This window comes from Ursus americanus, chromosome 21, assembly GCF_024610735.1.
Source record: "Ursus americanus isolate L20-20 chromosome 21, mUrsAme1.1.p, whole genome shotgun sequence".
NCBI classification, from domain to species: Eukaryota; Metazoa; Chordata; class Mammalia; order Carnivora; family Ursidae; genus Ursus; species Ursus americanus.
Genome location: NC_142147.1, coordinates 47,021,852 through 47,044,069, shown reverse-complemented (window position 1 = coordinate 47,044,069; position 22,218 = coordinate 47,021,852). Strand labels below are relative to the sequence as shown.

General features: G+C 43.1%; 1 long non-coding RNA gene across 1 annotated transcript; it reads right to left on the bottom strand.

Annotated features, from left to right (window-relative positions):
• Nucleotides 1–11,981: 11,981 nt before the first annotated feature.
• On the bottom strand, nt 11,982–14,595 carry LOC148108284 (uncharacterized). Its single transcript, XR_015728118.1, has 3 exons — nt 14,457–14,595; nt 13,232–13,293; nt 11,982–12,371 (listed from the first exon to the last, which is right to left on the bottom strand). It is a non-coding gene; the product is annotated as an uncharacterized LOC148108284 (long non-coding RNA).
• Between the last annotated feature and the right edge of the window lie 7,623 nt (nt 14,596–22,218).

Sequence of the window (22,218 nt, the reverse complement as noted above, 5' to 3'; positions counted from 1 at the left end):
CAAATGGCTAACAGGCACATGAAAAAATGTTCAAAATCATCAGCCATCAGTCAAGCAGAGAAAAATAATAATCATATGGTTTCTCTCATCTATGGAACATAAGAACTAGGAAGATCGGTAGGAGAAGAAAGGGATAAAGAAAGGGGAGGTAATCAGAAGGGGGAATGAAGCATGAGAGACTATGGACTCTGAGAAACAAACTGAGGGCTTCAGAGGGGAGGGGGGTGGGGGAATGGGATAGACTGGTGATGGGTAGTAAGGAGGGCACGTATTGCATGGTGCACTGGGTGTTATACGTAACTAATGAATCATGGAACTTTACATCAAAAACCAGGGATGTACTGTATGGTGACTTACATAATATAATAAAAAAATAATATTATTAAAAAAAAATCAGGGGCGCCTGGGCGGCGCAGTCGTTAAGCGTCTGCCTTCAGCTCAGAGTGTGATCCTAGTGTTCTGGGATCAAGCCCCACATCAGGCTCCTCCGCTATGAGCCTGCTTCTTCCTCTCCCACTCCCTCTGCTTGTGTTCCCTCTATCGCTGGCTGTCTCTATCTCTGTCAAATAAATAAATTTTAAAAATCTTTAAAAAAATCATTAGCCGTCAGGGAAATTCAAATCAAAACCACACTGAGATACCACCTTACGCCAGTTAGAATGGCAAAAATGGACAAGGCAAGAAACAACAAATGTTGGAGAGGATGTGGAGAAAGGGGAACCCTCTTGCACTGTTGGTGGGAATGCAAGTTGGTACAGCCACTCTGGAAAACAGTGTGGGGGTGCCTTAAAAAGTTAAAAATGAGCTACCCTATGACCAAACCATTGCACTACTGGGTATTTACCCCAAAGATACAGACATAGTGAAGAGAAGGGCCATATGCACCCCAATGTTCATAGCAGCATTGTCCACAATAGCTAAATCGTGGAAGGAGCTGAGATGCCCTTCAACAGATGACTGGATTAAGAAGATGTGGTCCATATATACAACGGAATATTACTCAGCCATCAAAAAGAACGATTTCTCAACATTTGCTGCAACATGGACAGGACTGGGGGAGATAATGCTAAAGGAAATAAGTCAAGCAGTGAAAGACAACTATCATATGATCTCTCTCATCTATGGAACATAAGAACTAGGAAGATCGGTAGGAGAAGAAAGGGATAAAGAAAGGGGGGGTAATCAGAGGGGGGAGTGAAGCATGAGAGACTATGGACTATGAGAAACAAACTGAGGGCTTCAGAGGGGAGGGGAGTGGGGGAATGGGATAGGCTGGTGATGGGTGGTAAGGAGGGCACGTATTGCATGGTGCACCGGGTGTTACACGCAACTAATGAATCATCGAACTTTGCATCAGAAACCAGGGATGTATTGTATGGTGACTAACATAATATAATAAAAAAATATTTTAAAAAAAGAACCATTAGATCCTCTCAATTGATGCAGAAAAAGCATTTGACAAAATACAGCATCCTTTCCTGACTAAAACACTTCAGAGTATAGGGATAGAAGGTACATTCGTCAATTTCATAAAAACCATCTATGAAAATCCTACAGCGAATATCATTCTTAATGGGGAAAAGCTGAAAGCCTTTCCCTTAAGATCAGGAACACGACAAGGATGCCCACTCTCGCCATTATTATTCAACATAGTACTAGAAGGCCTTGCAACAGCAATCAGACAACAAAAAGGGATAAAAGGTATTCAAATCAGCAAAGAAGAAGTCAAACTGTCTCTCTTTGCAGATGACATGATACTGTATATAGAAAACCCAAAATACTCCACCCCAAAATTACTAGAACTTATAGAACAATTCAGTAATGTGGCAGGATACAAAATCAATGCTCAGAAATCAGTTCCATTTTTATACACAAACAATGAGACTGAAGAAAGAGAAATTAGGGAATCGATTCCATTTACAATAGCACCAAAAATCATATGCTATCTCGGAATTAACTTAACCAGAGAGGTAAAGGATCTGTATTCTAGAAACTACAGATCACTGTTGAAAGACATTGAGGAAGACACAAAAAGATGGGAAAACATTCCATGTTCATGGATCAGAAGAATAGACATAGTTAAAATGTCCATGCTACCCAGAGCAATCTACACTTTCAATGCTATCCCGATTAAAATACCAATGACATTTTTCAAAGAGCTTGAACAAACAGCCCTTAAATTTGTGTGGAACCAGAAATGACCCCAAATCACCAAGGAATTGTTGAAAAGGAAAAACAAAGCTGGGGGCATCCCATTGCCTGATTTCAAGCTGTACTACAAAGCTGTGATCACAAAGACAGCATGATACTGGCACAGAAACAGATACATAGACCAATGGAACCGAACAGAGAACCCAGGAATGGACCCTCAGCTCTATGGGCAACTAATCTTTGACAAAGCAGGAAAAAACATCCGGTGGAAAAAAGACGGTCTCTTCAATAAATGGTGCTGGGAAAATTGGACAGCTACATGCAAAAGAATGAAACTTGACAACCGTCTCACACCATACACAAAGATAAACTCCAAATGGATGAAAGACCTCAATGTGAGACAGGAATCCATCAAAATCCTAGAGGAGAGCATGGGCAGCAACCTCTACGACATCTGCCACAGCAACCTTTTTCATGACACATCTCCAAAGGCAAGAGAAACAAAAGATAAAATGAACTTGTGGGACTTCATCAAGATAAAAAAAAAAAAACTTCTGCACAGCCAAGGAAACAGTCAAAAAAACTAAGAGGCAGCCCACAGAATGGGAGAAGATATTTGCAAATGACACTACAGATAAAAGACTGGTATCCAAGATCGATAAAGAACTTCTCAAACTCAATACATGAGCAACAAATAATCAAATTAAAAAATGGGCAGAAGATATGAATAGACACTTTTCCAATGAAGACATACAAATGGCTAACATACACATGAAAAAATGTTCAAAATCATTAGCCATCAGGGAAATTCAATTCAAAACCACATTGAGATACCACCTTACGCCAGTTAGAATAACAAAAATGGACAAGGCAGGAAATAACAAATGTTGGAGAGGATGTGGAGAAAGGAGAACCGTCTTACACTGCTGGTGGGAATGCAAGTTTGTACAGCCACTCTGGAAAACAGTGTGGGGGTCCCTCAAAAAGTTAAAAATAGAGCTACCCTATGATCCAGCCATTGCACTACTGGGTATTTACTGCAAAGATACAGACGTAGTGAAGAGAAGGGCCATATGCACCCCAGTGTCATAGCAGCATTGTCCACAATAGGTAAATTGTGGGTGGAGCCAAGATGCCCTTCAACAGATGACTGGATGAAGAAGATGTGGTCCATATATACAATGGAATATTACTCAGCCACCAGAAAGAACAATTACCCAACATTTGCAGCAACATGGACGGGACTGGAGGAGATTATGCTAAGTGAAATAAGTCAAGCAGAGAAAAACAATTATCATATGGTTTCACTCATTTATGGAATGTAAGAAATAGCAGGGAGATCGGTAGGAGAAGGAAGGGAAGAACGAAGGGGGGGTAAACAGAAGGGGGAATGAACCACAAGAGACTGTGGACTCTGGGTAACAAATTGAGGGCTTCAGAGGAGGGGGGTGGGGGATTGTGATAGGCCAGTGATGGGTATTAAGGAGGGCAAGTATTGCATGGAGCACTGGGTGTTATACACAAATGATGAATCATGGAACACTACATCAAAAACTAATGGTGTACTGTATGGTGACTAAGATAACAAAATTAAAAAAAAAAAAGACTACACAAATATTTCCCTATAGATTTAGCATCCAGTGATGATCCTTGCTTTATCTGGTCTTTACCATGGTCGTTACAAAATGATTTTCTGACTTAGTACCTCCTTCACAGGTATCAATCAGCTACCAAATTACTAGAACTCCTACAACAATTCAGTAACATCGCAGGATACAAAAATCAATGCACAGAAATCAATTTCATTTCTATACACCAACAATGAGACTGAAGAAAAAAATAGGGAATTGATTCCATTTACACTAGCACCAAAAACCATAAGATACCTTGGAATAAACTTAACCAGAGAGGTAAAGGATCTATACCCTAGAAACCACAGAACACTGATGAAAGACATTGAAGAAGACACCAAAAGATGGAAAAACATTCCATGCTCATGGATCAGAAGAATAAACAGATATTTTGACTATGCTACCCAGAGCAATCTACACTTTCAATGCCATCCCAATCAAAATACCAATGACATTTTTCAAAGTGCTGGAACAAACAAGCCTAAAATTTGTGTGGAACCAGAAAAGACCCCAAATCACCAAGGAAATGTTGAAAAAGTAAAACAAAGCTGGGGGCATCACATTGCCTGATTTCAAGCTATGTTACAAAGCTGTGATCACCAAGACAGCATGGTACTGGCACAAAAACAGACCCATAGATCAGTGGAAAAGAATACAGACTCCAGAAACAGACCCTCAACTCTATGGTCAACTAATCTTTGACAAAACAGGCAAAAACATCCAATGGATAAAAGACAGTCTCTTCAATAAATGGTGCTGGGAAAATTGGACAGCTATATACAGAAGAATGAAACTGGACCACTTTCTCACACCATACATAAAGACAAACTCCAAATGGATGAAAGACCTTGACGTGAGACAGGAATCCATCAAAATCCTAGAGGAGAACATAGGCTGCAACCTCTTCAACATCAGCCACAGCAACTTCTCCAAAGCACGTCTCCAAAGGCAAGGGAAATAAAGTAAAATTGAACCTGTGGGAATTCATCAAGATAAAAAGCTTCTGCACAGCAAAGGAAACAGTCAAAAAAACTAAGAGGCAACCCCTGGAATGGGAGAAGATATTTGCAAATGACACTACAGATAAAAGACTGGTATCCAAGATCGATAAAGAACTTCTCAAACTCAATACCCAAGAAAAATAATCAAATTAAAAAATGGGCAGAAGATATGAACAGACACTTTTCCAGTGAAGACATACGAATGGCTAACAGACACATGAAAAAATGTTCAATATCATTAGCCATCAGGGAAGTTCAAATCAAAACCACATTGAGATACCACCTTATGCCAGGTAGAATGGCAAAAATTGACAAGGCAAGAAACAACAAATGTTGGAGAGAATGTGGAGAAAGAAGAACCCTCTTACACTGTTGGTGGGAATGCACGTTGGTACAGCCACTTTGTATAAGAGTATGGAGGTTCCTTAAAGAATTAAAAGTAGATCTACCCTATGACCCAGCAATTACACTACTGGTTATTTACCCCAAAGATACAGATATAGTGAAGAGAAGGGCCATATGCACCCCAATGTTCATAACAGCATTGTCCACAATAGCCAAACTGTGGAAGGAGCCAAGATGTCCTTCAACAGACTAATGGATTAAGAAGATGTGGTCCATATATACGATGGAATATTACTCAGCCATCAGAAAGAACGATTACCCAACATTTGCAGCAACATGGACGGCACTGCAGGAGATCATGCTAAGTGAAATACGTGAAGCAGAGAAAGACAATTACCATATGGTTTCACTTATATGTGGAACATAAGGAATAGCATGGAGGACATTAGAAGAAGGAAGGGAAAAATGAAGGGGGGGTAAACAGTGGGGGAAATGAACCATGAGAAACTATGGACTCTGGGAAACAAACTGAGGTTTTTGGGGATGGGGGGTGGTGGAATGGGCTAGCCCAGTGAAGGGAATTAAGGAGGGCAGGGATTGCATGGAGCACTGGGTGTTATACGCAAACAATGAATCATGGAACACGATATCAAAAACTAATGAAGTACTGTATCGTGACTGACGTAACATAATAAAAATTTAAAAAATTGAAAATAGAAATACTGTATGATCCAGTAACTACTGGGTATTCACCCAAACCAAATGACAATAGTAATTCAAAAGGATGTATGCACCCTTATGTTCACTGCAGCTTTACAACAGCCAAGATGGGGAAACAACCCAAGTGTCCATCAACAGATGAATGGATAAAGAAGACATGGTGTGTGTGTGTGTGTGTGTGTGTGTGTGTGTGTGTGTGTGTGTGTGATGGAATATTACTAAGCATAGGAAGAATGAGATAGGGGCACCTGGGTGGCTCAGTTAAGCATCTGCCTTCAGCTCGGGTCATGATCTCAGGGTCCTGGGACTGAGTCCCACGTTGGGCTCCCTGCTTAGTGGGATTCTGCTTCTCCCTCTACCCCTCCCCTCACTCATGAGTGCTCTCTCAAATAAAATCTTTAAAAAAAAAAAAAAAGAATGAGATATTGCCATTTGCAATAGCATGGATGGACCCTGAAGAGTATTATGCTAAGTAAAATAAGTCAGAGAAAGACAAATGCCCTACGATTACATGTATACGTAGGATTAGAAAACAACAACAACAACATCAAAAAGCAGAAACAAACTCAAATACAGAGAACAAACTGTGGTTGCCAGAGTGCAGGGAGTGGGCACTGGGCAAAATGGGTAAAGGGGAGTGGAAGTAAACAAGTCACAGGGAGTGACAAGTACTGCATGGGGTGGGGGAGAGAAAGACCCACTACAGACGGATATATCTCATGAGTGTACATGAAAATTATATCAAAACATGAAGAAATCACATCCAGCAATATTTACAAAGGATAATTCATGATCAAGTGGGGATCATTCAGGGAATGCAATGTTGCTTTGACATTTAAAATTTTATCAGTATAATTCACCATGTTAATAAGAGACTAAAAAGAATGACCACATGGCCATTTTATAGCTATAAAATTCAATACCCACTAATTATTAACATTCTCAATTAACTATGAATAGAAACTAATGCCCTCTGATAAAAGGAATCTATAAAAACTCTACACCTGGGGCACCTGGGTGGCTCAGCTGGTTAAGCAGCTGCCTTCGGCTCAGGTCATGATCCTGGAGTCCCATGATCAAGCCCCATGTCGGGCTCCCTGCTCAGTCTGCTTCTCCCATTCCCTCTGTTCCTTCCCCTGCTCATGCTCTCTCTTGTTCACGCTCTCTCTCAAATAAATAGAATCTTAAAACTCTACAGCTAATATCATACTAAATATTGAAAAAATAAATGCTTTCTTGCTAAGATAGAGAACAAGGCAACGATGTTCAGTTTCACTACTTCTATTCAATATTGGACTCGAGGTCCAAGTTAGTGCAAAAACTAATAGGTGTACAGACTGGAAAGAAAACAATTTACAGATGACACAGTCCTCTATTTTAAAATACAGGGTTACTAATGATAGAGTAATTCGGTTAGGGTAAAGTCAACAGATCAGAAAACAATTGCCATCGAAAAGATAGGCAATAACATCTTGGTGAATTTCTTGGGTCAAAGTGTCGAGTCTGACTGTTATGCTCTGGAAGGGTATAAACTGACTGTTTGATAAAGTATATGTAAAAAATAGTGATATTTGTGTGTAACCAATGGGAAGGAGTCCTGCTCCAAACAGGTTCTAAATCATATAGCCTGATTTGAGTGTATGTTGCTCACAGGCTGTCAGGTTGCTTGCCAATGGAAATATCCATCATTTGGGGCACCTGGGTGGCTCAGTCGTTAAGCGTCTGCCTTTGGCTCAGGGCGTGATTCCAGGGTCCTGGGATCAAGCCCTACATCAGGCTCCCTGCTCGGCTGGGAGCCTGCTTCTTCCTCTCCCACTCCCCCTGCTTGTGTTCCCTCTCTCACTGGCTGGCTGTCAAATGAATAAATGAAAAAAAAAATGTCCATCATTAGCCCATAGGCAAGCCTTCTAATTTGGCCAATTACTCAGGGCTCTTTACCTCAATTGTTGGACTGGTTAGTGGTAGGCAAGGTCTTTAGATTGTAGGGCTTGTATTAGCCAAACATCACGGCATGCAAGCTTCAGCATTTACCATGTCTGGTTGAAACCGGTTTACTTGGAGGGTTGAGCCTCCTGGTTGCAAACCAATGAATGCATCCAAACCCATCACACCAACAGTCAACAGAATGGCGTGTGGCTGCCCAGGAGGGGCTTTGTTGTAGGACGCTGAGGCTCCTTGGCATGTATTATTATTACCATGTCTGATTTCATCATTATGGGATATGGCATTGCTATGGGCTGAATTGCGTCCACCCACCCAAATTCATATTTTGAAGTCCTAACACCCAGTACCTCAGAATTTGACTATATTTGCAAATAAGATTTTTAAAGAGGTGATAAAGTTAAAATGAAATCTTTGGGGATGGACCTTAATCCAATCTGACTGGTGTCCTTATAAGAGAGGGAAACTTGGACACACAAAGGGACACCAAGTATGCTCAGCACAAGGAGAGGAAAGTATAAGGACACAGCAAGAAGGTGCCAGCTCCAAGTCCAAGAGAAAGGCCTCAAGGTGTGTCTGGGTGGCTCAGCCATTACGCTTCTGCCTTCGGCTCAGGTCATGGTCCCAGGGTCCTGGGATCCAGCCCCACATTGGGCTCCCTGATGGGCAGGAAGTCTGCTTCTCCTTCCCACACTCCCCTTGCTTGTGTTCCCTCTCTCACAGTCTCTGTCAAATAAATAAAATCTTAAAAAAAAAAAAAAAAAGGAAAATCACCTTACTCAAAAAAAGGCGGGGGGGGGGGGGGAGAGACGTGCCTCAAAAGAAGCCAAACCTGCCCACACCTTGATCTTGGACTTCCAGCCTCTAGAGAAAATAAATTTGTTGTTTAAGCCACCCAATCTGTGATATTTTGTTAATGTTAGACATAGCAAATTAATAGTGCTGATTTTATTACATCCAAGAATAATACTTTATTTACTAAGTGAAGTTTTCTGTCCCCCTTTCTGGCAGTCCACATGGTCTGTGGGGTTGGCCCTAGAACCTGAATTTTCCAGAGAGGATCAGAGGGAGAATATTGATTATCCACCCCTTATACCCTGAATTTGCAGGAAAGTTTTTGGTGGTGGTGAAGTTTAGGCTCAAATGGGTCCCAGGAGAATACCTTCCATTGGGTTTCCAGCCCTTATGAGATGGAGGCAAGATAAAAATTTATAAAGTCAGGAACAGACTTTATTAAAGGGCCTCATACATAATGAGTCTTTATATATGTAGAATACCAACATTAGATACAGGAAAGGGTGATGAAAAGTTGTTTTGTTTTTTAATGTTGGTGTGAGTCCACCAAGGAGCCTTGAATTAGGAGAAAGTAACATGTGGGATGAGATATAGACCCGCTTAAGGGTCCATTTGCTGGACTGCAGTTCATTTTTTTTATGTGAACTTTTTTATAATATTTTTTATATTATGTTAGTCACCATACAGTACATCCCTAGTTTTTGATGTAAAGTTCCATGATTCATTACTTGCGTGTAACACCCAGTGCACCATGCAATACATAACCTCAATACCCATCACCAGCCTATCCCAATCCCCCAGCCCCACCCCGAAGCCCTCTGTTTCCCAGAGTCCAATTTAAGAAGGAATTGTTTGGGGTCACCATTAGGTCCTCTTAATTAAGCTGGCTATCTTGTACCTATGAGAAATATGCAAGTTTTATCCATGCCTTTTCCTAGAGCTAGCAATGCATATTTGGGGAAGTGAATGGGTGCCTTGATAACCATCAGTAATTTCTGGAATTCTGAAGAGGAAAGACATGTGGAATTGGATTTAGATTTTGGGTATCTGAGGAAAGAGATTCCCAAAGTCCTTTATCCTCGCGGGGGCAATTTTTTCAGGCAATGGTCCAAAAATGGCTATAAACATGAAGATGGGCCATTTGTTGGCCAGGGCATCAGTGCTACGATGACCATCTCAGGTTTGGCCAGTTGTGTTTATCAGGGACATCCTAGCTAAGGGATGGAAAGTAGCAACATTCTACTGCACTCCATACGGTGGTTCTTTTGAAAGAGAATGAAGTTAGAAGACTCATAACTAATTTCAGGACTTACTCTAAAGCTAGAGAGCAATCAAGACAGGTTGTTGTTAGCATGGAAATGCATACACAGCTCATTACAGAGAATCCATAACTAGTACCACACATGTCCTGTCAGTTAGCTTTTGATAAAGGGACCAAAGTAATTCAATGGAGAAAGGGCAATCTTCGAACAAATTGTGCTGAAGTAATCAACCATATATTAAGATACATGAACCTTCATCCTTTGCACCATATTTATGAAATAACTAAGAATCCATCAGACTTAGTAAAACTGGAGATATGAAACTTTTATAAGAAAACATAGGAGAAAACCTTTATAAACATGGGTTATTCAAAGATTTATATTGAACACAAAGGATGAAGAAAAACTTGATCAACTTCATTAAATTAAAAACTTCTCACGACACTATTATAAAATTTCAATGGAAGATCGGTAGGAGAAGAAAGGGAAGAATGGGGGGGGTAATCAGAAGGGGGAATGAACCACGAGACTATGGACTCTGGGAAACAAACTGAGGGCTTCAGAGTGGAGGGGGGTGGGGGGTTGGGACAGGCCGGTGATGGGTATGGAGGAGGGCATGTATTGCATGATGCACTGGGTGTTATACACAAGTAATGAATCATGGAACTTTACATCAAAAACTAGGGATGTACTGTATGGTGACTAACATAATAAAAAATTACTAAAAAATAAAATAAAATTTCAATGTTAAGCTACATAGAGAAGATAGAAGATGAACGGATTAAGGACTTGTACCCAGAATTTCAAAGAAGTCTTAGAATTCTCAAACTCAATACACGTGAAACAATCAAATCAAAAAATGGGCTGAAGATATGAACACTTTTCCAGTGAAGACATACAAATGGCTAACAGACACATGAAAAAATGTTCAAAATCATTAGCCATCAGGGAAATTCAAATCAAAACCACCTTGAGATACCACCTTACGCCAGTTAGAATGGCAAAATGGACAAGGCAAGAAACAACAAATGTTGGACAGGATGTGGAGAAAGGGGATCCCTCCTACATTGTTGGTGGGAATGCAAGTTGGTACAGCCACTCTGGAAAACAGTGTGGAGGTCCCTTAAAAAGTTAAAAAGTGAGCTACCCTATGATCCAGCCATTGCACTACTGGGTGTTTACCCCAAAGATACAGACGTAGTGAAGAGAAGGGCCATATGCACCCCAATGTTCATAGCAGCAATGTCCACTATAGCTAAATCGTGGAAGGAGCCGAGATGCCCTGCAACAGATGACTGGATAAAGAAGATGTGGTCCATATATACAATGGAGTATTACTCAGCTATCAGAAAGAACGATTATCCAACATTTGCAGCAACATGGACGGCACTGGAGGAGATTATGCTAAATGAAATAAGTCAAGCAGAGAAAGAATTATCATATGGTTTCACTCATTTATGGAACATAAGAACTAGGAACAACAGTAGAAGAAGGAAGGGAAGAATGAAGGGGGGGTAAACAGAAGGTGGAATGATCCATGAGAGACTATGGACTCTGGGAAACTGAGGGCTTCAGAGGGGAGGGGGTGTGGGGGAATGGGATAGGCCGGTGATGGGTAGTAAGGAGGGCACGTATTGCATGGTGCACTGGGTGTTACACGCAAGTAATGAATCATGGAACGTTGCATCAAAAACCGGGGATGTACTGTATAGTGACTAATATAAAATAAAAATTATTTTAAAAAAGAATTCAGTAAGAAATGATTTTTTAAGTGGAAAAAAATATTTTCAAACACTTTCAAAAGCTATAGGAATGGTCGGTAATCACACGGACACGCTCAGTATCTTTAGTCCTAGGGAAACACAAATTAAAACTACAACGAGACACTACTACACACCTATTAGAATGGATCAAATTAAAAAACAAATTTGAAAATACCAAGTTCTTTTTGAGACCACAGAGCAACTGGAACTATTGTACAAAATATAGCAGCTCTTTGGAAAATAGTTTGCAATAGAACTAAAACTTACCTTAAGATCCAGCAATCTCACTCCTGGAGTAGGGACTCAAAAGAAATGAAAACACACCCAAACGCGACATGCAAAGTTTTTGGTTTTTGTTTCTTTGGGTTTGTTTTTGTTTTAGCAGCTTTATTCCTGAATGACAAAGGCAGGAGATAAACTAAAAGGAGGTGCAGAAACTGAAACCAGCCGTCCAGTCCTGGCAGGAGTGGAGAGTAGTACAACCACTTTGGGAAACAGCCCAGCAGTTCCTCACATGGTCAAACACAGAGAGTTACCATATGACCAGCAATCCCACCTCCACCCAAGAGAAATCCCCCAGAGAAACGAAAACATGGGTCCACACAGAAAACCTGGATACCGCCGTTTACAATAGCATCATACGTTAAGAGCCGAAAGGTTGAAACAATCCAAACTGATGAACAGACACGTGCTACGTCCACAGCACGGAACATTGCTCGGTCCTCAAAAGGAAGCAGTGATGCGTGCGACGCGTGGATGAACCTTGAGAACATTACATCAAATCAAAGAGGTCCGTCATAAAAGGCTACACACTAGACAATTCCATTTTTATGAGGGGAGAGTGGTAGCTAAATGGTACAGGGTTGCTTTTTGAGGTGATGACAAGGTTCTAAAATCGTGGCGATAGCTGCAGATATACCACCAGATACACCAAAACCCACTGAACTTTGCATTTTAAACGGATGAATTCTAGGCTATGCGAATTACATTTCAAAGTGGTTATTTAAAAATTAGGCAAAGAAAGCACCAGTTAAAAAGAAAATCACTTTTTCTGTAATTTCTATAATTGCAACTGTAGTTATGAAGGTCTATTTTATTTTTTTTAAAGATTTTATTTATTTATTCGACAGAGATAGAGACAGCCAGCGAGAGAGGGAACACAAGCAGGGGGAGTGGGAGAGGAAGAAGCAGACTCATAGCAGAGGAGCCTGACGTGGGGCTCGATCCCGTAACGCCGGGATCACGCCCTGAGCCGAAGGCAGACGCTTAACCGCTGTGCCACCCAGGCGCCCCGTGAAGGTCTATTTTAAAAGAGCATTGCAAACAGCTGATTTGTAAGCAAAATAAAGTAACACAGGAATTCTTTTACACTATTAATAAATCATTGAACACTACATCAAAAACTAAGCATCCACTATATGTCGGCTAATTGAAATTAAATAAATCTAAAAACACGATTTGTGACACAAAAGTGAGAATGAGAACCATAAATGAAATCAAATAATAAGTCAATGTCTGATAAGTTACAGACACTAAATATTTGGTGTCAGCTTTCACTCTTCATGAAATTGAGAAAAAGATGCGTCCACTCATTGCAAAAGGAGATAAAAAGCACAACTCACCTGGAACTCGGTCATTGTCTCCTCCTTTTTCTGGGGAGGAACAGAATCTCGGGAAGACAGAACTAGAGAAAGGAAAAGTAGTCCTGAGAGAAAGGTCAGAAATTCTCTAGCCTACTTGGCATCTTTGTGAAAATTGAAGGAAAAAAAAAAGTGCCCCTTCCATGAAACCGTCCCAGCCCCACACGGATTGGTGAGGGGAGCATAGGCTGGATTCCGGCTACCGCTAGTTTCCCCGGGATGAGAACAATGGGGTCTGAGAGCGCCAACGAATGTTGTTCGTCGGGGCCCCCAGGCGGGCCATTCCAGTCCTGGGCAGCGTGGGAAGGGGAGGCACGACCGTGTATTTTGGCCCTGGCGCTAAAACGCCCCAGTTTAAATCATGGCCACGTTACTACCTGGTCAAAGAACTGATTTAATTCAGTTATCTGCAAGGTGAGGATATCCATGCACCTAGCTAGTAAGGTAGTTGGGAGAACTCAACCTGCGGGTAGAAGGACAGCTGTCTGCAGGCGGCGTATTCCCCTCACTGAGGCAGCCTTGTAAATGGGCTTGTAAGACACGGAACAGCAGGGAATTTCATCTTCGAAAACTGTGAAATCCTGACTGGCGGCTTTCATTATTTGTTGCCTGGTAGGGGGTGGGGGGTGGTGTGTGTGTGTGTTTTAATGTTTATATTTGTTTTATAAAAAGGAATAACTACTGCTGGATTTTCTTCTGAAGCCAGAAGCGGCTCAAAGGCACATTCCTCTTCTTCGTTCATGAGCCAATGAAAACTTTAGCTTTTCTGTGTCGTGTTAAACAAAGCCTGAGTCCCTGCTTAACAATACCCGAGTAGCGGTAACCAAACCCAACCCATCGAGTTGTTTGGGGGCTTTTGTGAGCTTATCTATGTAAGATCTGGCACAGGAGATAAATTCTCCGTAAATAATGAGGATTTTGCTGACCGTTGCTCCCATTTAACAGATAGGAATACTGAGGTTCAGTGAGACTAAGTTACCCAGGTCATAAAGCTGGGGAAATAGCACTGGCTTGACGCAAATCCGGCTCTGAGTCTAGAACGTCTGCTGTTTGCTACCGGGCTGCTCTCAAGACAAATACGGGGGGGGGGGGGGGGGGCGGATTCTCGCCGAATCAGTGCAAGGTCCAGGAACGGATTCGTTTCCTGGGGCAGCTGTAATAACCTAACTTCGTGCTAACTTAAACCAACATAGATGTATTTTCTTACAATTCTAGTGGTCTGAAGTCCAAAGGCAGTGTTCTAGAGTTAAAATCGAGGTGTCAGCAAGTCTGATTCCTTTTGGAAGCTCCACGGTGAGAATCCATTTCTTGCCTTCTCCAGCTTCTAGAAGCTGCTCATGGCCCCTTCCGCCATCTTCAAAGCTAGAGCTCCTCCAACCCCCTGCCTTCCTCTTTTAAGAGCCTTGTGATTACATTGGGTCCACCTGGATAACCCGTGCTACTCTCCCCATCTCAAGACCCGTAACTTAATCCCACCTGCAACATCCTTTTTGCCACAAGGGAACATAGTCACGGGCTCCGGGGGTTAGGACATGGACGGCTCTGCAGGCCGCTGTGCAGCCCACCACAAGGAGTGGAGGACAAACACAGAAAAGAGAAAGCTCCTGCTGACAAATGACCTGTGTGCCAGATAATAAGACACAGGGAAGGGGCTGGTTTCTGGAGTCACGTCTTTGAGGTTCTAACACGGACCTGCTACCTCTCTGTGCTCTGTGGCCTCATCTGTGTGAAAGGAACATAATCGTACCTTCCTCGTGGGGTTGTTGTGAGGCATGATGCAGGAAAGATACAGAAAACACACAGGGCCGTGCAGGGCACACGGGCTTCCTCTCGCTGACCCCAGGATCCTCGGAGATGCCTCCAGCTGGGAGTTGCGCAGAAAAACCCACTGGACCAAAGAAGGGTCTGGTGTGCCCAGCTCAGTTTTGCCCCTCAGCTCACAGGGTCCCTTCTGCAGACCCAGCTTTCCAGACACGGTCTTTCCAGAGTCAAGTTTTCTCACCACTTTGCTCAGGCCAGTGTCTCCACCTGGGAGGCCCCCTTGCCCTTCGTTTCTGAAGGGCAAGCGTGAGAACTTCCACGGGGCCCTCAAAACCGTCCGCAGGTGTGGACTTCGTGAAGCCTTCCAACACCTTCCAGGGGTATCTTACTTATTAACCAACCTCCCGCACTGGCTGCGAGGCGATTAGTTCTTCCTCAGCTTCGTATTAACAGCCCCCCGAACACATGAAGAGAAGACTGCAAAATGAATGGAGGGATGTGTGTGCCCCAACTTGGGCAGGGTGCTGTGGGCTAGGTGATGGTTGAGGTTCCCGGGTCAGGGGACTTGGAGGACAGCAGTGCCATTTTCTGGCTGCTCTTTCTGGGTTTCTTACCTACTGTTCTCCAGCATCTGGAGGAGGTCTTGGGGTATCATCCAAGACATGGAACATATCCGGTGAAGCCCCACTTTGGTCACCTACTCCTCCCCTACCAAGTGCCCGCTCACCCCGCCTTTGAAAAGAAAAGCTCTTTTCTGGGGCGCCTGGGTGGCACAGCAGTTGGGTGTCTGCCTTCGGCTCGGGGCGTGATCCCAGCGTTGTGGGATCGAGCCCCACATCAGGCTCCTCCGCTATGAGCCTGCTTCTTCCTCTCCCACTCCCCCTGCTTGTGTTCCCTCTCTCGCTGGCTGTCTCTGTCGAATAAATAAAATCTTAAAAAAAAAAAAAAAAGAAAAGAAAGAAAAGAAAAGCTCTTTTCTGTCCCAGCTTGAGACAGATTTCTGAAATTGGAGCAGTCCCCCTACTGCAAGTCCCTTTGAACAAATTCTCTCCTAATTGAAGTCCAGACATGTTTCTATTTGACACGTGGGTCTCACGAGCTAGGAATGCAATCAGCCTCTGTATCGACGTCCAGTGTGGGTCAGCGGATCGGCGTCGGCTGACCCCATCGGGCAATAAGCCCTTTACTGGGGGTGTTTCCATGTGACTCAGAGGGCCCAGCAACTTCCACTTTTTGTTCATTGAGCTATATCTGGCATATAACGTTGTATAAATTTAAGGTGTACAACATTGATTTGATATATTTATATCACAATAGGATTGCCCCTGGCGCATCAGTTAACATGGTGTCACAGAATTATGGTTTCTTCTAGTGCTGAGAGCACTTAACACCTAGTCTCTTAGCGAGCTTAATGTGTATAATACAGTGATGCTGTTTATAATCCCTGCACTGTGTGTTAGGTAACCAGAGGTAGCCTTAACCAGCATCTCTCCCATTCCGCCACTGCTAGTCCCTGGTAACTGCCATTTTACTCTGCTTTTATGACTTTAGGGTTTTTTTTTTTTTTTTAAGATTTGACAGAGAGAGAGCACAAGTAGGGGAAGCAGCAGGCAGAGGGAGAGGGAGAAGCAGGCTCCCCGCCGAGCAGGGAGCCCAATGCAGGACTCGATTCCAGGACCCTGGGATCACGACCTGAGCCGAAGGCAGACGCTTAACCAACTGAGCCGCCCAGATGCCCCATGACTTCAGTTTTTTTGTTGTTTGTTTTTTATATGTCCCACATATAAAAAATATATGGTGGGACACCTGGGTGGCTCATTTGGTTAAGCAGCCGACCCTTGGTTTCAGCTGGGGTCATGATCTTGGGGTCCTGGGATTGAGCTCTGCATCGGGCTCTCTCTCTCTCTCTCTCCTCAAATAAATAAATCTTTAAAAATATATATACGGTATTTGTCTTTCTCTGTTTGACTTATGTCAGTATAATGTCCCGCAGCTTTATCCATGTTGTCCCAAATGGCAGAATTTCCTTTTTTCTCATGGCCAAATAGCATTTCATTGTATATATACGTCATGTCTTTTTCATCCATTCATCGGCTGGTGGACATTCAGGCTGTTTCCATATCCTGGCTCTTGGGACTAATCCCGTGATGAACATGGGGGTGCAGCATTTCCCACCTAACCTGCTTTCATTTCCTTCGGATCTACACCCAGAAGCGGGAGCACCCATGATGTTTCGTCACAGTGGAGGGTCCCCCAGAGGGGTGCCAGAGTCACATCGTCTGAGCCACTTACCTGAGTGGAGCGATTCCAACCCAGTTCAATCCGGTGCAGTACATGCTGGGGCTGAGACGGCTCAGGCAGACTGCGTCGGGTCTCAGCCCGGAGACAGGTCCAGGCACCGAGGCGCTGGGCCGTCAGCATTCCAAAACAGCCAGCTGGCTTTTCTCCGGCAGCGGCAACGCTGAGCCTAGAGGGTCAGACAGCTCTGCCCAAATCCAGGTGAGGCTGTGCGAAGCCCTTTCTACCTTGTCATTCTTTGAGTCCAAACTGACCTCTCAAAGGTTGGCTCACCAGGTTGGAGAAGTTTCTGTCTCTCAGGGGCAGATATGTGATTTTCCAAGAGCTCATTAGCAACTAAAATTTGCTTTTGAAAACTCCAAAAGTGTATCCACATGGAGATGGCCTCTCTTTTCATATTGCCTCCTTTACCCCAGAGGCTCCCATAGGCAAGACTCATCGCAAAAATCATAAGTTCCAGAGACTCATTCTGTTCCCAAAATTCAAAGTTTAAATTTCAGCCTGCTCACAGGCAGCAGGACGCCAGGGAGCGTGGCCCCTGACACGTTCTCTGCAGCTTTCCCTGATTGGGATGATCCCTCCAGTGTTTGGGTGAAAGCACATAAACTTGCCTCAATTTTTATCGTGCATCCAGGGGCAATAGCGACAAAATACAAAGCCATGTCTTTAAAAGTCCTCCCTTGGGGCACCTGGGTGGTGCAGTGGTTTAAGCATACGACCCTTGGTTCTTGGTTCCGGCTCAGGTCGTGATCTCAGGGTCACGAGATTGAGCCCCGCGTCAGGCTCCATACCTAGCATACATCCTGCTTGACTTTCTCTCTCCCTCTCCCTCGCCTCTCCCCTACTCTCTAATAAATAGGTCTTTTTAAAAAGTCCCCTTTTTACCCTCTCGTTGTAAGCTTGCTCAAACCCTAAGCAGTAGGTCTAACGTTTACAAGGTTAACACCAGCTGGGGAGGGAGGTTATGACAATGCCGCCAAGTGTTGTCTATCAGGGAAGCTCAGTGTTTCCCTCTACATTCTCTCTCTCTCTCTCTCTCTCTCTCTCTCTCTCTCTCTTTGGTCTGGTTTATCTATAACTTTGTTTCATGGGGTGAATCCAAGCTTCCAAGAGTCCTCTCCATAGGGAGTCACCCCGGACACACTTAATTCCCCAGCAACAGATTGTGACAAGACATGTGAAGTGTGTCTCCAAAGGAAGCCCATTAGGCACTCAGTACCCAGATTTCTCTTACAGGCTCGTCACATAAGCACACTCTGCCTAGCCCGCGTCCACACTCCTGACACCCAGAAGGAAAGCAAGTGCTCGCCATAAACCACATTATTTGTACGGTCTAGGCGTAGTGCAGACTTTACCACTGAGGGAAGGGAGAAAACCCTACAGAAATCCAAGTTCCCGGATGTCAGAGGTCATGAGTATCTTTTACAAGTTGTTTTGTATCTGTTACAAGTTGTTACAAGATACTTTTACAGGTATCTCTCCTCTCATTGCTTCCTTGTATCTGACACAGAGAAGTTGACAGCGCCTACTGTTTGGTAATGGGATAGGGAAATAGGTTTCTCGTGAACCTTCTGTCGGTTTCCGGAAGACTCTCGGGCGATGGGGCTCGAAATGTAAAACGTGACAACACTATGCTAGTGAGGGTGGAAGAAACTGAATCACTCGTACGTTGCCGGTGGGAATATAAAGTAGCATGGATACTCTGGAAAATAGTTTGGTAATTTCGTTTAAAACAAAACAAGCACTCTTAGATGGCACTCTTGAGCATTTATCCCAGAGAAACAGACACTTATGTTTAAGCAAAAACCTGTATGCGAGTGTTTACAGCAGCTCTATTCATAACATCAAAACCCGGAAACAACCCGAATGTCCTCTCGCAGGCACATGGTTAAACGAACTGTCGTACGTCTAACCCCATGGCATACTAATCCGCAATAAAGGAAACTGAACATTAGTAAAAGGAAACCTCACCAAGATGGAGTCAGGAGGCCAGAAGGGGGAGCTCTCACATCGTCCCATTCATCATCAAGCGGTGTCAATTACAGACCTCAACCGAATTCTCAACCCGATTCATTACTCCCGTACAAACCCAAGTAATGAATCGTGGAACTTCACATCAAAAACTAGGGATGTATGAAGCATGAGAGACTATGGACTCTGAGAAAAAAACTGAGGGCTTCCGAGGAGAGGGGGGTGGGGGACTGGGATAGACTGGTGATGGGTAGTAAGGAGGGCACGTATTGCATGGTGCACTGGGTGTTATACACAAATAATGAATCATGGAACACTACGTCAGAAACTAAGGATATACTGTATGGTGACTAACATAATAAAAAATTATTTTTAAAAAAAAGGAAAGAATCATCAGTTACAGGCCCCAACAGGGAAAGACTACATTGCATCTGGTAGGTACCCTGCCTCTCCTACAAGACAAGGACCCGCAACTCAGCCAACGAGAGATTGTCAGCGCCCCCAGCTCTTCCTTTGTTTGTTGGACCAGCCTATGGTTTTTGCTGCAGCTTGCTTGCCCCAAATTGCAATACTCTGCTATTGCCGAATAAACCCATTTTTGCTGGTAAAATAACTGTTTTATTTTTAAGGTCAACAGGACACATTGATACAAACCACAATTTGGTTGGATTTCCAGGTCATTATGCTGAATGAAAAAAGCCAATTTCAAAAGCTTACACACGGTAGGATTCCATTTATGTAACATTTTTGAACTAAAATTGTAGTGATGGAGAACAGAGCAGTGGTGGCCGGGGGTGAGGGGTGGTGGGGAGTGGGTGTGGCTATCAAGGGTGTATCACCAGGGAGCCTGTGGTGATGGAACAGCTCTGTATCTTGATTGCAGAGGTGGTTAGATAAAACGACATCAAATCACATAGATACACACACACACAGTGTTTGTAAAACTGGTAAAATTTGGGGACTAGACAGTGTCAATTTCCTGGTTTTTTATATACTATGGTGTAAGATCAGGGGCCAAGGGAGAATCTCAAGCAGACTCAGAGTGGAGGGCAGAGCCCAATGCAGGGCTTGATCTCACGACCCTGAGATCATGACCTGAGCTGGAATCAAGAGTCTGCTGCTTCATTGTCCGCAATAGCTAAATCGTGGAAGGAGCCGAGATGTCCTTCAACAGATGACTGGATTAAGAAGATGTGGTCCATATATACAATGGAATATTACTCAGCCATCAGAAAGAACGAGTTCTCAACATTTGCTGCAACATGGACGGCACTGGAGGAGATAATGCTAAGTAAAATAAGTCAAGCAGGGAAAGACAATTATCATATGGTTTCACTCATTTATGGAACATAAGGAATAGCAGGAAGATCAGTAGGAGAACGAAGGGAAGAATGAAGGGGAGGTAAACAGAAGGGGGAATGAACCACGAGAGACTATGGACTCTGGGAAACAAACTGAGGGCCTCAGAGGGGAGGGGGTGGGGGATTGGGATAGACTGGTGATGGGTACTAAGGAGGGCACGTATTGCATGGAGCACTGGTGTTATATGCAAGTAATGAATCATGGAACATTACATCAAAAACTAGGGGTGTACTGTATGGTGACTAACATAATATAATAAAAAAATATTATTTTTTAAAAAAAAGAGTCTGCTGCTTAACCAGCTGAGCCACCCAGGCACCCCATAAATAACTGTATTTTTTATCAAAGGTTTGGTATTAGAAAGTATAACCCCTCCAGTTGTTCTAGACTGTCTTCACTGTTCTTGGCCCTTTAAATATCTATGTACATTTTAGAGTCAGTTTATTTTACACACACACACACACACACACACACACACACACTGCTTGGTTATTTATTGAGATTGTATTTTGTCTATAGATCAACTTGAAGAGATCTGATTATCTTTTTGTCTGTCATTTATTCGGGTCTGCAATTTCTCTCAGTAATGTTTTGTTGTTTTCTGCATTGATCTCACATTTCTCTCATTAGATTTAGTTCTGCCTATTTAATACTTTCAATTTTTTAAAGATTTTATTTGAGAGACAGAAAGAGACAGAGAGCGAGCGAGCACAAGTGGGGGGAGGGGCAGAGGGAGAAGGAGAAGGAGACTCCTCGCCAAGCAGGGAGCCCAATGCAGGGCTCGATCCCAGGATCCTGGGATTATGACCTGAGCTGAAGGCAGACACTTAACTGACTGAGCCACCCAAATGCCCCACTTTAAATTTCTTTATAAATTCTTTTACTTCTAATATTACAATTGTTGCTAGTATATAGGAATACCATTGAATTTTTAATTTTTATTGTATGTTGTGGCTTAAATTGACTAATTCTAAAATATGTTTACATTTTTTAAAATTTATTTTTAGTTTTTAGACAGAGCATGTGTGCGGGGGGTCAAAGGGAGAGGGAGAGGGAGAAATTTAAGCAGGTTCCATGCTCAGCATGGAGCCCCAGGTGGGGCTCGATCCCATGACCCTGAGATCATGACCTGAGCTGAAATCAAGAGTCCACTGGTTAACCGGCTGAGCCACCCAGGGGCCCCTCTAATATATTACTTGCAGATTATTTTGGATTTTCTACATACATGATAATATCTGCAAATAACTCATTTTCTTTCTACTCCTTGTTTATTGTTTCCTTGCACTGGCTAAAATCCATAATTATAGATAATAGGTGATAGTAGACATTCTTGTGTTATTCTTGATCTCAGGGGGCTGCTTTTGGTGTGTAACGATTAAGAATTATGCTTGCCACGCACCGTCTATTAGACTGGTGAGACAAAGATCCGTGAGTTGTTACTGTGAGCTGGGTAGTTTCCACTGCTTGACATGTATTCTTTCATTCATAACATTCCAAATATTAGCCTCATTTAACAATGAAGAAATAGAGGCAGAGAGGTTCATTTACGCATAAAGGTCACACGACTGCTACGTGGT